Here is a 14,545-nt window from a genome sequence, read left to right on the forward strand (position 1 = left end):
TGTGTGTGTGTGTGTGTGTGTGTGTGTGTGTGTGTGTGTGTGTGTGTATGTGTGCCCAAGAAGCTCAAGGAAGGATGAGAATGTTTGGAACAGCTGTTGTTGAGAGGGAGATATTGCATCATTTAGGGAGTAATAGAATGTTTGCCTTGTTGCCATGCCAAGTTAGGATTAAATAACGTTAATAATAATAACTAGCTGTATTTTTATAGCACCTACTATGTGCCAAAGGGTATGTGGGGGTGTTTAAGAAGGACTAGCACCTCTTGTATGAAGGCTTGCTGCGCCCTTTTCAGGGCATTCACCTTTGGTGTTCACCTTTCACTGAACTCTCACTTAGTGGCTCCAGAAAGCTGTAGCATTCACAGTATCCACACCCCCCCCCCCCAATAACTCATCTTGGCAGAGAGGCTAAATCAGGTTGAGGGTAATGAATGGGCTTCAGACCCATTGGTAATTTTAAAGGATTGTGTACCCCAAGTATGCAAAGACTTTATCCATGGTGGAATGGGCCAATGAGAACAATTTATTCCAGCAGCTGTGAAGGAGTCTGAAGCAGCACTGTGGAAGCCTTGTAGAGCTTGGTCACACATCAGAGATGCCAAGGTCATCCACTGTAACCTGGGCCATCACCAGTTGTCCTGGTTTTTGTCTTGCCACTGGACTTCAGTGACTTTGGAAGAGAGAGTGAGGCTGACGACTGCACAACTGTGACTCACTTAAATCTAACTCACAAATAAAGCAAGATGTCACCCTATGATGTTATTGACCCCCTTCAGAAAAGAAGGATAAACAATGACTATGTGCCAAACACTCTGCTAATAAGCACTTTTGCAACTATTATTTCATTTATATTTGCAAATGTTATCACAAAAATTCTGGGAAGAAGGTGCTGTTATTTTCCCCATTTTGTAGATGAGGAATCTGAGGCCAACACAGAGGCTAAATGACCCAAAAACTCACAGCTAATAAGTGTCTGAGCCTAGATTTGAACTCAGATTCTCCACGTAGCTGCCTCAAGTCCATTCCAATATATATTAGCATTTTAAAATTATTTCTTCCATTTTCATTCAGCAACAGATAAATAAGAATGATGGAAGGGTACAGTGAGAGTAATCCATGATTAAGGTTTGGCTAGATGTGATTAGAGATTGGACAAGGTTGAAAACTTTTAAAGGTAGTTGGTTCATGAAGGGGACAAGATAGAGAAGGGATGATATTACCAGTGTAGGCATGACATCCTAGGAAAGAACTAAGATGGAGAGGAAATGTGGTTTACAGGTTGAATTTCTAACAGAGTTAGGATTTGTAAGCCATATGAAGAGTTGGAATGGTTGGAAATTTTTTTTTCAGCATTTAGAAAATGGAAATGGAATACTGTGGGTGATGGCAATGATTATGATTGACTGATTGGTATGTTAGACAGTGTGTCCATGCATTCAAAAGTTTTTATTTATTACTTTTTTTTCAGGTAAAAAAATTCTCAGACAATTTTACTGATGTCAATAGTGATCTTTTCTCCAGGATTTTCTACTATATGTGTACAATTTAACTTATAGCTAGCTAAATGCCAGTTTATGTCAACTTCAGGTTTTCCCGTATTGATGTGAAAAACTTTCAATCCTGTAATCCTTTTTACCTCTAACCCTTACAAAAGCTTTTGACTTTTTAATAGTTGAAACAATAGGGTACACATACATTCTCAATACTATTCTATATCAGAACTGATTTTCAAAGTTACAGTATTAACCATCTGTCTTTATAGGAAGCACATTTCTTCCTTTCCATTTGCAACTTGGGAAGATACGGATTTACTACTTATCAGTTCTCCTACCCCCAGCAATTCATTTCACAAATAAACAGTTCTTGCAAGAGTCAGATACTGTCTTCAGTAGAAGTCAGTCCTAAATGTATTATTGACAAATATTTATCTTGCCTTTGTTTACAAAAATATAATTAATGAAGATGTTAGTTAGAACACAATACCACTGATCTTTGCAGGTTAATTCTTTTTATGACCTGTGTCAGTTTGACCTCATTTCCCTGACCAACTATCTTCAAAATGTCCATCATAACTAGAACCAAGCAAGGACTTGAAGTTGTATCTGCAAATCTACCAATGTCTTAGAAAGACCATTCTAAAAATTTCTTTATTGAAGGCTATAACATTATTAAGTAAAAATTACCAAATTAATTTTTCCTTTTATCATTAATTTTATTTGGCCAAAAATGAAAGGACTTTTAAGTTAACAAATTGTAGTCTAAATAGTCCCATTGTAACGGGACTCTTATTATACATAATATACTCTTATATACATAAATGATAGACATATTTGCCAGTAATTTATGTGAATGACTACTTTTTTGTGCATTAATCATATGTTTGATGTGAATTTTAAATAGCTATATCCTTTCCTTTCTTTATACCATTTTAGGTTTATTGATGTTTTAAAATATTCTTCCATGCCTCATAGGGTCCATTGTTTCATCACTGTGGATATTAATTTCCCTGATGTCTTTATAGAGTTTTGAATAACTTACTATGAACAAAACAATTCCTTATCTAGTGGACAACCTTCTAGTGATCAGCCTTTCCAAAATTTCTTATGTTAATCATCAGATACAAAAGATAGAGTATATTAATGAGACTTTGAATCCTTTGAGGCTTGGTTAAAACTTCCCAGAGAAATCTAAATAGCTTTACCTTTACTGGGAAGTGATATCTGGATATTCCCAAGTATTTCTGTCATTTTTTATATGTTTCTCATGTGCTCTCAACAATGACAGTCAGTAAATATTTATTAAGCACCTATGTGTGTCAGGCATTGTCTATTAATACTTTTCCTCCTTTTTGGCAAGGAAGCATTCATCTTTCAGTAACTGCTTTAGGAGGGACCCTGTGCTTCAGTGTGCAGGTTTTAGAGGATATTTTCCAAATCTGTCCTGGTGCAAATTACAGTTCTAAAAAATGTACCTTAAAACTGACTTTATTTCTTAATGCTTTAATGCGGTCTTTCTGTGTAGCTTTGATTTCTGGGTACCAGTAAATCTCTTAACTTACTCATCCAGAGTCTTTTTTTTGATATGATTATATTCTGTGTGTCTTGCCCAGAAGAGGCGAAGGAATTTGTAGCTATCACCTTCTAGCAAATAAAAACTTGAAACATTCAGTCTCTATCTTTCCTGGGTGTATACACATAAAAATTTTATGCTATTGAATCCAAACAAAAATTTAATAATATTGTTGAAAGATTTCCAAAAGATGAAAATAGCTGTTCGATTTTTGTTTTCCTATGGGAATGTTAATGTGTCTTGCATTTTACATCATGTGATTAATACTATGTTTTGGTTCTATTTTCTCCTTAACTTGGAAACCATACTTAGCTCTATTTAAAAGATATGACAGCAGTTTAAGACTATAAAAGAACCACATTATACTTAAACTGTGTCACTGGAAAGCATGTGTTTTTTCATCATTTGATATTAATATGTTGGTGGTCTGCTTAAAATATCCATTTTCCACATTTACGTCAAATACACTAGCATTCTGAGTGCACTCATATCTATTTTATATTTATGTCCATGTACATATGTATTATATATAAATCCATATATACACACATGCACATGCATTACATGAACAATCCATGAATATGGGAGCCAGAGAGAATTTTTTTCTTTATATCTCTAGCACTTAGCATAATGCATGTCATATAGTGCTTAATAAATGCATTGATTGAGTCAAAAGTTTTGAAATAATTAGTAAAAGTGGTATAAATGTTATCATGCTTTCTGGTATAATCCATCTAGTCGATTATAATTTGTGCCTTGTACTCCTGATATTTCTTGGCTTATTCTTTTTTATCTCTTCAGCCGATATATTGTTTTCAAGTAAATATTTGTAGACCTGTTTTGCAATACAAGCTGTGAATTCTTTGTACAAGTCACATAAATGAATAATTGGCCTATATTTGGAAAGATCACTAGTATTCTCATCTTTTTGCTAGTAAATATGTAGTACTTTCTGTCAAGAAAGATAAGAATCATTAGGAGAAATAAGGTGATACCAAAAAAAAAAAAATCCCTAAAGAGATCAATAAAAACTTATCAAAAATAAACAGCAATACCTCAAGTAGGCTTATACACTGCTTCTCCACCCCAGAAGGGAACACAAAAATGATAAAAAATACTTATACATTCAAAAATATGTATAGCCACTCTTTTTTTTTTTTTTTTGGTAACAGAAAATTGGAAACTAAGGGACTGACCATTAAGTAATAGCTGAAAAAATTATAGTATGTAAATGCAATGGAATGCTACAGTGCCATAAAAAATGATGAAAAGGACAACTTCAAGGCAACCTGGGAAGATTTGTATTAACTGATGCATGGTAAAATGGGTAAAATTAGAATAACTTATACAAAACCAATAGCATTGTAAAACCAACAAACATCTATGCTATTCAGAGCCCTTATTGCAGTGAAAGCCATTATTCTAGGGGATCCATGATGAAGCATGCTGCCTGCCTCCCAGTAGAGAGATTATAGATTCAGTATATTAAAGGAGATATAACTTTTTTAAAACATTGCTAGTCCAAAGCTTTATTTTACTTGACTATGCATATTTATTGCAAAGGCTTTCTTTTTTATTTATTTATTTTTCCTTTGGGAGAGATAGAATGGAAAAAAATAAAGTTTTTGTAATGAAAAAATTAGTTTAAAAATATTTAACTATGTATGCAATAAAACATTTCTTACAATTTGAAGGAAAGTGATTTGATTTTGGGAAAAATCTTTCTTGTTCTGAAAATGTTCAAGGAAATGTAACCATACTAGTTACTTGCTATAAAAAAGTGCCTCTAAAAATAGATTATACCATATTTTTTTACTCTCTCTGTGTCCCTCCAAAAAATTCTGTTCTAAGGAATATCTCTTTGGAAAGGAGGAGATTATAGAACAGGGAAATTTAGGTAATATAAAAATAATCAATATATATACATATTATATATATACATATATATACATATATATGCACATATTTTAAAGACAGAATCAGGATTGCCTCTCAGAGGAAATTGTTAAAGTATTGTGCTAGTTATTTATGAAGTGTTGTGAAGCCTTTGAGACAATAATTATGGTTCTTCTCAGGTGCCACTGCTATCCAGCTCTTCAGAGAAGCTAGTTTCTGTCACCTCCTTGGAAGTGACTGTTTTTTCATTCATTATATTGAGAAATATGTAGGCTTTCAGTTTTTCATTTGATCCAACTTATATTTTCATTACGTTGGACTTCTTTAGGCCATATTGTGATGATCTTCAATTTTTCCACATCTTCCTCTCACTTTTCTCTAGTTTTTTTATTTTTCCATTTCTCAAAGCCTCTGCAATAAAGTTTTGGATTGATGTAAAATTGTTTATCTTATTATTGACTCTGATTTTAATCCTTTTAAATTGCATTGACCCTTTAATTTTTTTCTTTCAATTTCTGATTAAAAGAAGAATATAGGATTTTTAATATTTTTGTCCAAATTTTCTACAGCATGTATCTTTTTTTGTTTACTTTAGTTAGACAATATGGTATTCCGGTTTTGTGTTGTCTATATTGGCTAGGTGTTAATGTAATCTCCCAGTGCATTTCCACAGATCTTCAATAAGTGAAGCACTCAAGTAGCTCTGGTTATTGTGCTGTTTGACACCTCTTAGAATCATTCCTGAATAGGTCTGGCTTTCTGTTGTTGTTTAGTCATTTTTCAGTCATGTTTGACTCTTTGTGATCCACATTTAGGGTTTTCTTGGCAAGGATACTGAAGTGGTAGTAGTGCTGTTTCCTTCTTGAATTCATTTTACAGATGAAGAAACTGAGCCAAACAGGGTTAAATGACTTGCACAGGGTCAAACAGCTAGTAAGTTACTGAGGCCAGGTTTGAACTCAAGAAGATGAGTCTTCCTGTCTTCAGGCCCAGCACTATATCCACTGTACCACCTAGCTGCCCACATTATGGCAGTAGACACCACATATAAAGCTCTCTGCAGTTCCTGAAATTTTTTTTTTAATTTCTGTCATTATTGTGGAAGAATGTGTTTGTTCTTGATGATTATTGTTGTTATTACTAATGATGTCTGTTCAGAACACAGTAAAACGTGTTGAATCATTAATTTTTTATATTTTGTATCCAATTCAAAAAGCACTATTAAAAAAACAAATTTCACTACTACCATCCTAAATAAGAACTGAACCACCTCTAAACAACAACATTTATGTGTTGTCTTTTCCCATTAGAATGTCAGCTCCTTTGGGACAGAGGAAGTTTTTCTTTTTATTTGTATTTGTATTGTCAATACTTAAGCACAATTCATAGTACATGTTGCTGTTCAGTCTGTTTCAGTCAGTTGCTTATTCACTCTTTGTGACCCCATGGCCAGGCCCTTCTGTCTTCTATTCTCTTCCAAAGACTCTCCAAACATGGCCCATGCTAAATGTTTAATAAATGCTCACTGACTTGACTTTTGATGGCATATAATTATGAAGTTTCTGATAAATCTTTTATTTATTCTCTTCTGATTATGAATTTTCCATATTCATTTATGTTGCAGTTTAAATTTTTTTCTCTGCTAAAAAATAAGATCGCTAATGGTTTACCAATTATGTTAGTATTTTTTAAAAAATAGATCTAGGTTAATCTTACCTATAATTTTTATGTAACCAATCGTATTTATTTCTCCACTGACTTCTTATACTTCTTCTTTTGTGTTTACTATTTAAGGCTTTACATATTTATTGTGTGTGTGTATATATATATGTGTGTGTGTGTATGTGTGTATCTATATATGTGTAGATATCTCATTCTCTAGCATATAATCATTTTTGTAAAGCTGCTATGAAATGCTGAACAATATGCATACTCTAATATTTCCATTTGTATGACGCTGTAAGTCTTTTATGTCTAAAATTCCCAATTATCTCTTCATCTTTCTTTATGGTTTACTTTTTATTTATATTACTTTTAGATTTATCTACCCTTGAAAGTGAAACATTTAAGGTTTCTACAATTACTGTGTTGCAATTTATGTCTCTTTGTGATTGATCGAATTTCTCTTTTATAGTTTTAGCCAGCAGATGACTGTTGATTTTTATCACTTTATTTCAAGTTGTAAAGACATTTTTCCCCCTGAGAAAAGAATTGAAGTTTAAAGTTTAGTTAAAGTTTAATGGAAGTGACAAATTATTCATATTTAAATTATTCTGTGATGATTATTTGCTGTTTCTATTTCTCTTAGTTATTTATACCTGGAATAGGATCTGCTTGTTGTGCTTAATAGCTAAAACTTATTTACATTTATCACTATTCATCTACTACAGCTGAATTATAATTAGCTCCCAAAGGAATAAATAAACAGCCTTTATAGGGATCGTGCAATATCAATATCATAGAAATGAATGAGGCCCTAAGGATTATCTGATCTAACACACTTATTTGTCATCTGAGAGACCCTGCAGCTGTTTAGCTTACTTGCCCAAGATTACAGACTCACATACACACACACACAAACACACACTTACACTCACACACAAACACACACAGAGTAACAGAGCCCAAATTAGTTTACCTTGAATTTCTATTTTAAATTATCTTTGAATTTGTTCTATTTCAATAACTTCCCTTTTGCTCCTAGTTAAAATGTATGTTATTGAAATGTTTTTGAGTTTATTCAAGTCTTCTTTGAGAACTAAGGACAAACAACTACAACAGCCACCACCACCTGTGCTTATACTGCAGAAAAAAAAAAAAAAACTTTCTTTAGTGACTTTTATGCAAGTTCATGCACCAGAATTTAATGAAATTACTATTCACTGCAATTCAGCAAGCATTTCAAATATAGAGTGCTAAACCAATACTTGACTTAATGAATATTTGTTCTTTAGAGAAGTAGAAGACTAGGAATGATACAGTTGGTATTTTAGTCTTTCTGGACCATTTGTTCTCTTTTTTTTTTAATCTTGTCTTTAATCTTTGCTTGGGCATGTTCAATTTGAGATGCTAGTTAGAAATGTCTGCTGTTAGACATTTGGTGATATGGCCTTGTATTCAAGATAGAGATTGGTGTTGAATACATAAGACTGGAAGTTCTCTACACAATAGTGATCATTGAACCCATGGAAACTGATCAGATCACTGAGACGAAGGGTCTCATTTTCTCTTTTATAGATGAGCATATGGAGATTCAGGTAGGTTGTTGTCATATGAGCTGAAGTCTGTGCTGAAGGCAGTATATGAGCAGAACTCAGACATTTTTTAAGCTGGACATGTTGAACAGACCAGTGCAGCTGGTATGTAGAGTGTATGGAGAAGAGTTATATGAAATGTGATTAGGAAGCAAAGTAGGTCGGTCAGATGGGGAAGGTCTGGCTTTGGAGTCATATATGTTTAAATTGTTGCTTTCCCACTTGCTTCCTTTGTGACCTTTGGCAAGAGACTTTACCTCTTTATACCACAGTTTCTTCACCTATAAAATGAATATTAGACTAAGTGACCTCTAAGATCATTTTTAACTGTTTCTATGATGCTGTAAATGCCAGATTGAGAAGTTTATGTTTTCTCCAAGAGGTATTATGGACTCTCAGTATTTGTGTTGGAGGAATTGCAGATCTGAATTTTAGGAATATCATTTTGGAAGCTATGAAGAATGAATTAAAGAGGGTGAAAGTCTGGAAGCAGTGAGACTAATTTGGAGGATATTGATTAGTATAGGTAAGGGTTGTTGAAAACTTCCATCTCCATAGAATGGAGAAAAAGGGATGGTTTTGAAAAATATGGTGAGAGAATTAATAACACAAACTGTATTGGAGGGGGAGAATGGATGGGAATGGCTACAAGATTGGGAATGTTGGTTAATATTCTCAGATCTGCTCATCGAGCCCTAACCTGCTGACCTCTAGTCTCACAACTTCTAGTTGACTATCTCAAACTAGATGTCATATGGACATTTGAAACTCAGTATGTCCAAAACTGGACTCGTTATCTTTTCCCCAAAATCTTCCCTTTCAGACTTTCCTGTTATAGTCAAAGCAACCATGCTGAGTCCCCCAGACTTACAAGCTAGATGTCAGGCCTGACTTCTCATTATCTCTTGTCTCCCTGTAATGGCATGCATAGAAGCTTTCCAGAAGAATGCTACTGTGAACAGCTTTTGAGGTTCTGATTACACAGTATAGTGATCACTCTATTCCATAACAAAAGCAAAACAAACATCCATAGAATATCAAGGTACAGCATTCACAATATTACAACTTATTACAGAAAATCACAATATAATATTCACAACATAGTCTCAAAGTAAAATAGTCACTCTTAAGTTAACTCAGTCACTTATCAGTAGTCTCAAAATGCACAAAGTCTTCCATTCGTGGGGCAAAGTCTTGATTAACTCAGTCAGTCACTTATCAGTAACGATATTTCAAAGTACTCAAAATACAATCAGTCACTTATTCAGCAAAGTCTTACTAAGTATCATACACAAAACCATCTACCCCTTAGGTCATTAGTAAACTATAATTCCATAATTACTCAGTACCCAAGGAGAGGTCTTTTCATCTTGATTTGGGGTCTGTTCTCAGATTCCCTGGATCACCTTCCATGGTCCCAGATTCTACCTGGATTCACCAGACTGTCACCTGGGTTCAGTGACAGACAGATCCCAGTTCCTTGACCAGCTCTCTGGGCAGGTCCTGCTTCACACTGAAGTTCACAGGGTCTGGTCCATGTCAGATCCTTCACCATTTCTGCTCCAGGGAATTCCAGGCTCAACCAAGCCACAAACAAACAAAGTCTCAGCATCCCAGTTATGTTTCAGTCACCTAGGCTCCGGGCTCTAGGCTCCTGGACTCCTGGCTCCGGATTCTGGGCTCTGGCTCCTGGGATCCTGTTCAGAAGCAGCTCCACCACCAAAAGTTTTCAGGAAATTCTGGCTCAGTTCTCCATTCTTCTGTAGCTGCTCTGCCACCAAATCTTGCTCTCAAGAAAATCCTGACTGTGCCTCTCTGGGGCTTTTCTTATATATACAGCATTAGCTTCCTCTTTCAACCAACCCCTTCCTGTTACATCAGTAACAGGAGACAGGAGTTCATACCTTAGGCTTGCTCAGTTACTCAGTGCTAAGTACCTGCTACCTTTGTCAACACAAAGGGTTCTTCAAATTCAAATTACATTACCATTACACTCCCACATCCAGTCTGTTGCCAAGGCCTGTTGCTTTCACCTTTGCATCTCTCCAGTATACCTCCTTCTTCATTCTGATATTGCCACCACCTAAATGCAAACCCTCATCTCCTCATGCCTCTACTGTTGCAATAACCTGCTGATTGTACTGCCTGCCACAAATCTGTCCCCAATCCAGTCCAAGTGATTTCCCTTAAGCCCAAGTCACCCCCTTCCCCAGGTCCCCCACTCAATAAACTCCAGTGATTCCTTATTACCTTCAGTATCAAATATAAAATCCTTTGGTGTTAATAGCCAACCCTTCTCCAGTTTCCTTATATATTATTCCTTGCCACATACTCTTAGATCTAGTGACCCTGACCACCTTGCTGCTCCTCAAATAGGATACTCCTGCCTCCCAACTCCAGGCTCTTTTACTGGCTATCTCCCATACCTGAACTGCTTTTTCCTCTTCTCTACTCTCTGGCTTCCCTGGCTTCCTTTATATTCTAGCTATGATTTCACTTTGTACAGAGATTCTTCTAAACTGTCTTAATTCTAGTGCCTTTCATCTGTTAATTATTTCTTGTTTATCCTGTGTGTAGGTTCTTTGTACATAATTGTTTGAATGTTATCTCCCTCATTAGATTGTGATCCCGTTGAAGTCAGGGATTCCTTTTTGTCTTTCTTTGTGTTCTCAACAGTTAGCATAGTGCCATTCACATAGTAGGTGCGTATTAGATACTTGTCCACTAATTCACTGAGTAGATTGATAGTGGTTCTCTCAGAAGAAATAAGGAAGTTAGGAGGAAGGCTGAGCTGAGGGAAGATGACTATCATTGATATTGAGGCTAACCTTGAGATGCCTCTGTAACATTAGTGAAAGTGACTTATTGGCAATTAGCAATGAAAGACTGGAGTTCAGGACATTAGTACTAGAAATTTAGATTCTCTTGTGTTCTGCATAAAACTGATGACTGAACTGAAGGGATTGGATAATATCATCTAGTAAGAGAAGAGAAAGGGTTCCCAGAGCAAAGTCTTTGGGAATGATCACTCTTAGTAGATGGGAAGAGGCCAATGGTCCAGAAGAGTGGTCAGATGAATGTGAAGAGAAACAAGAGAAAGTAGTGTAGTGGAAGTCAAGGAGAAGCAGGTGGTACACAGTCTCAGAGACACCAGATGAATAGCAATTGAGAAAAGGTTTTTGGATTAAGCAACTAAGGTACCATTATTAATGACTGAGCCACTTAGAAGATTGCTGCCAGCTACTAATGGTACCAACTAAGGTACCATTTAATCAATAAACATATATTAATTAAATGCCTACTCTGCGTTGTTCACTGTGCTAAGAACTGTTGACACAAAGAAAGGCAAAAGACGGTACCTGCGTTCAGGACCTCATGATCTAATGGGGAAAGACATTTAATAAGAAGCTAAAAGCTTTGGGGAGGAGGAAGGTGTCTGGATATAGGGGAAGTCAGGTATACAGTGAGGTAGTAAATGATGAGATGGCTGCCTTGAGAACCTTCCTTAAATGGAAGATCTTAGAAGAACTCTCTACTGTCCATTCTCCACCCACTATAATCAGAGGGAAGGAGAGATGCCAGAGGCCAGGTTGTTATGAGTTTCAAGTTAGATGAGATATTGTAGGATAAGATTCTGGTTAAGTCTAAGAGTGCAGCTGGGTTGGAAATTTGTAAACTTGGGAAGAATAGTTTTATTTCCATGTTGATGTCAGAAGCCAGCTTGCAAATCATTGAGAAATGACAGGAATTGAAGAAATGGAATCACTAATTTTAAGTAATCCTTTCTAATGATTTTGATATGATCAAGCTCAAAAAAGAAGGACAATAGCTTGAAGAATTGGCATAATCAAGTAAAGATTTTTTTAAAGGATGGGAAAGACCTGAACGTATTTAATACTGACATTTATATAGCTTACTACATCCCAGGCACTGTGCTAAGTGCTTTATGAATGTTATCACATTTGATCCTCACAATCCCCTTGGGAGATAGGTGCTATTATTATCCCCATTTTACAGATGTCTCATTGAACATAAATAGGTGATTTAAGTAGAAGAAAGAGGGAGAAGGGGAAAGTTTTGTTTTAAAGGTAGCATTAATTCAAAAATATTTTTTAAAATCTCTGTAAATGTTTTATTGTTGTACAGAAATGTTGCTTTATAAAAATTTTTATTGACAGAATGTATTACAATTTACCCAGAATGGAAGATCTATGTACTGATTCTCTTATACTTTAATGTGAGAAGATAAGTAACTTTCCCTGTCACCTGTCAAAATTAGTTTAGTTCATACTCCCCAAAACACCATCTGTGAGCCTGATTTTCTTCATTAATTCAAGAAATCAGTGATATTCAAATCATTGAGAAGAGACCTGTCTACTATGCCTTTGCAGGCCTAGAAAATATGGATACTGTTGAGAATTTAACATAGTATTCTTTTAGTCTTTCCTATTCTTCCTGTCATTTTAGTCCTGTTTTCTTTACCTCAATTGAATACTGCTCTCCTACAAGTGACTTCTAGAAACATCATCATACCTAGAGCTAATAATAATGAAAATACTCATATTACTAATAATTAATGATAATGAAAATACTCAGTATTAGTCTCAAGTGAACTTGAAACTTTAAAGCAATAATCATAGTTTCATGGTTTTATACATAAGAGAACTGGCTCTAAAGCCAGGAAAAATATGTTTTCAAGACCCCCCTCTGACATATACTGATTCCATGTTTCACCTCTTAATATTGTGTCATCCTCAGTCTCCCATAAAAGAAAGAAGTATCATTAAAGATTTTTTTAATGCACAGAAGAGAACAAAAAGCCAGAAGGAATCACATACAATCTGTAACGCTTTAAAAAAATCCCTATTGATTTTATTACATTTAATAAGAGAAGCAAATACATTGATGGAGACTTACTGTTACATGTGCAGTTTCATTTTTCTGTACTGTGTATATCAAGGTGCTCAATTTTAGTTGTTTATTGATATCAAGAAAAAAGAGTCAGATCCAGCCCTTTTATCCCCTAAGCATGAAGAAGCTAGGTAATATACTTAATATTTTAACAGTTACACTTTGCTCAGAAGAACCAGAGGGGATCTAGCAGATTTTTAGAAAGCAAATTTCATTGCAGGTAAATCTTCACCTAGTTTCAATTTTTGCTTCATTATCTCATCTGTTTATATAATGTCACTTTCCAGTTTAAGGAACATTTGGTATTTCTCCCAAAATTTTCTTTTCCTGCTACCAAAATGCTCCACATAAAAATGTTTTATGTTCAAAATTTAAATAGAAAAATTATTAAGTGTTATGTGCCACTAAAAAGTGGTCTTTCCTTTCTTTAGTTGGAAAGTTAAGAAATTTATTTTTCAAGGTATTCTACTTGTGTATAATCAGAGCAAAAGCACTATTAGATGGATTATAAGGGTCTCCCCATAAATCATTTGTAGCAGCAGAGTATGCTGCAGTTAGTTCATTGAAAATCAAGCTGGGTCATTCAGGATGTTTCTGAAATTTCTCCAAATGTCCATTAGAGGAAAATAAAATAACATAATCCATTCTGTAACGACATATGTATTCGTGTAAATAGCTCTTGTTTTGTTTTGTGAGAACTTTGCCACATCAGAAGCATTATTTGATTAAAGAAAAATACTAGAGTTTAGGCCTCCTCTAATGCGAGATTTCTGGGTTGTAAATCCCAGCCCCGAGACTTATATATTAAAGTATAATTTAAATGCAAATTTTCTTCAATTCTTATGGTAGAATACCTCAAAGAATATTCAGCCACACTTTGATCAGTTTAAGTTATAGATATTAACCTGTTCTGATTGATTTGCTAGAGTATTTTTCCTTAACAAATTATTGACTGAAACGTATTTAAATTCAGATAGATCCATATCTAATTTTGCGTTTCGTGTCAAGTCTGTTATCAGTCACTTAAAATGCCATCTATCCCTGTAAACCTTTAGAAGAGAAGCTCATTTTATTGGTAGATTGCTGATAGAAAAAGATCACAGTTAAATGAGACTTTCAGTGGACTATGACAAACATTACCTCAGCAGTAAACATTCTTTAACTGAATAAAATATGTCTTAGCTATAGGACACCAAACAAAAGTTAATGTAAACATCACAAAATAAATATTAGATACAACAGTTAACTACTAATTTTATTTATTTTGAGTGCTTTTATTGTTAATCAAATGAGTTGACTTTGCTCAATATTTATATTCTAATAAGTAATGAAAGCCACCTTCCTTAGTGTTCTCAAAGGCCCCTTATTTAGTATATATATATATATATATATATATATATATATATATATATATA

At 34.6% G+C, this 14,545-nt stretch overlaps 1 protein-coding gene across 2 annotated transcripts in view; it reads left to right on the forward strand.

Annotated features, from left to right (window-relative positions):
* Positions 1–14,545, forward strand: part of CDKAL1 (CDK5 regulatory subunit associated protein 1 like 1) — a 704,048-nt gene that overhangs the window by 413,600 nt on the left and 275,903 nt on the right. The window lies entirely within an intron of this gene.

The sequence above is a fragment of the Petaurus breviceps genome, unplaced genomic scaffold, assembly GCF_028583685.1.
Source record: "Petaurus breviceps papuanus isolate PSGF00001 unplaced genomic scaffold, PetGlider_PUasm1.0 190, whole genome shotgun sequence".
In the NCBI taxonomy this organism is placed as follows: Eukaryota; Metazoa; Chordata; class Mammalia; order Diprotodontia; family Petauridae; genus Petaurus; species Petaurus breviceps.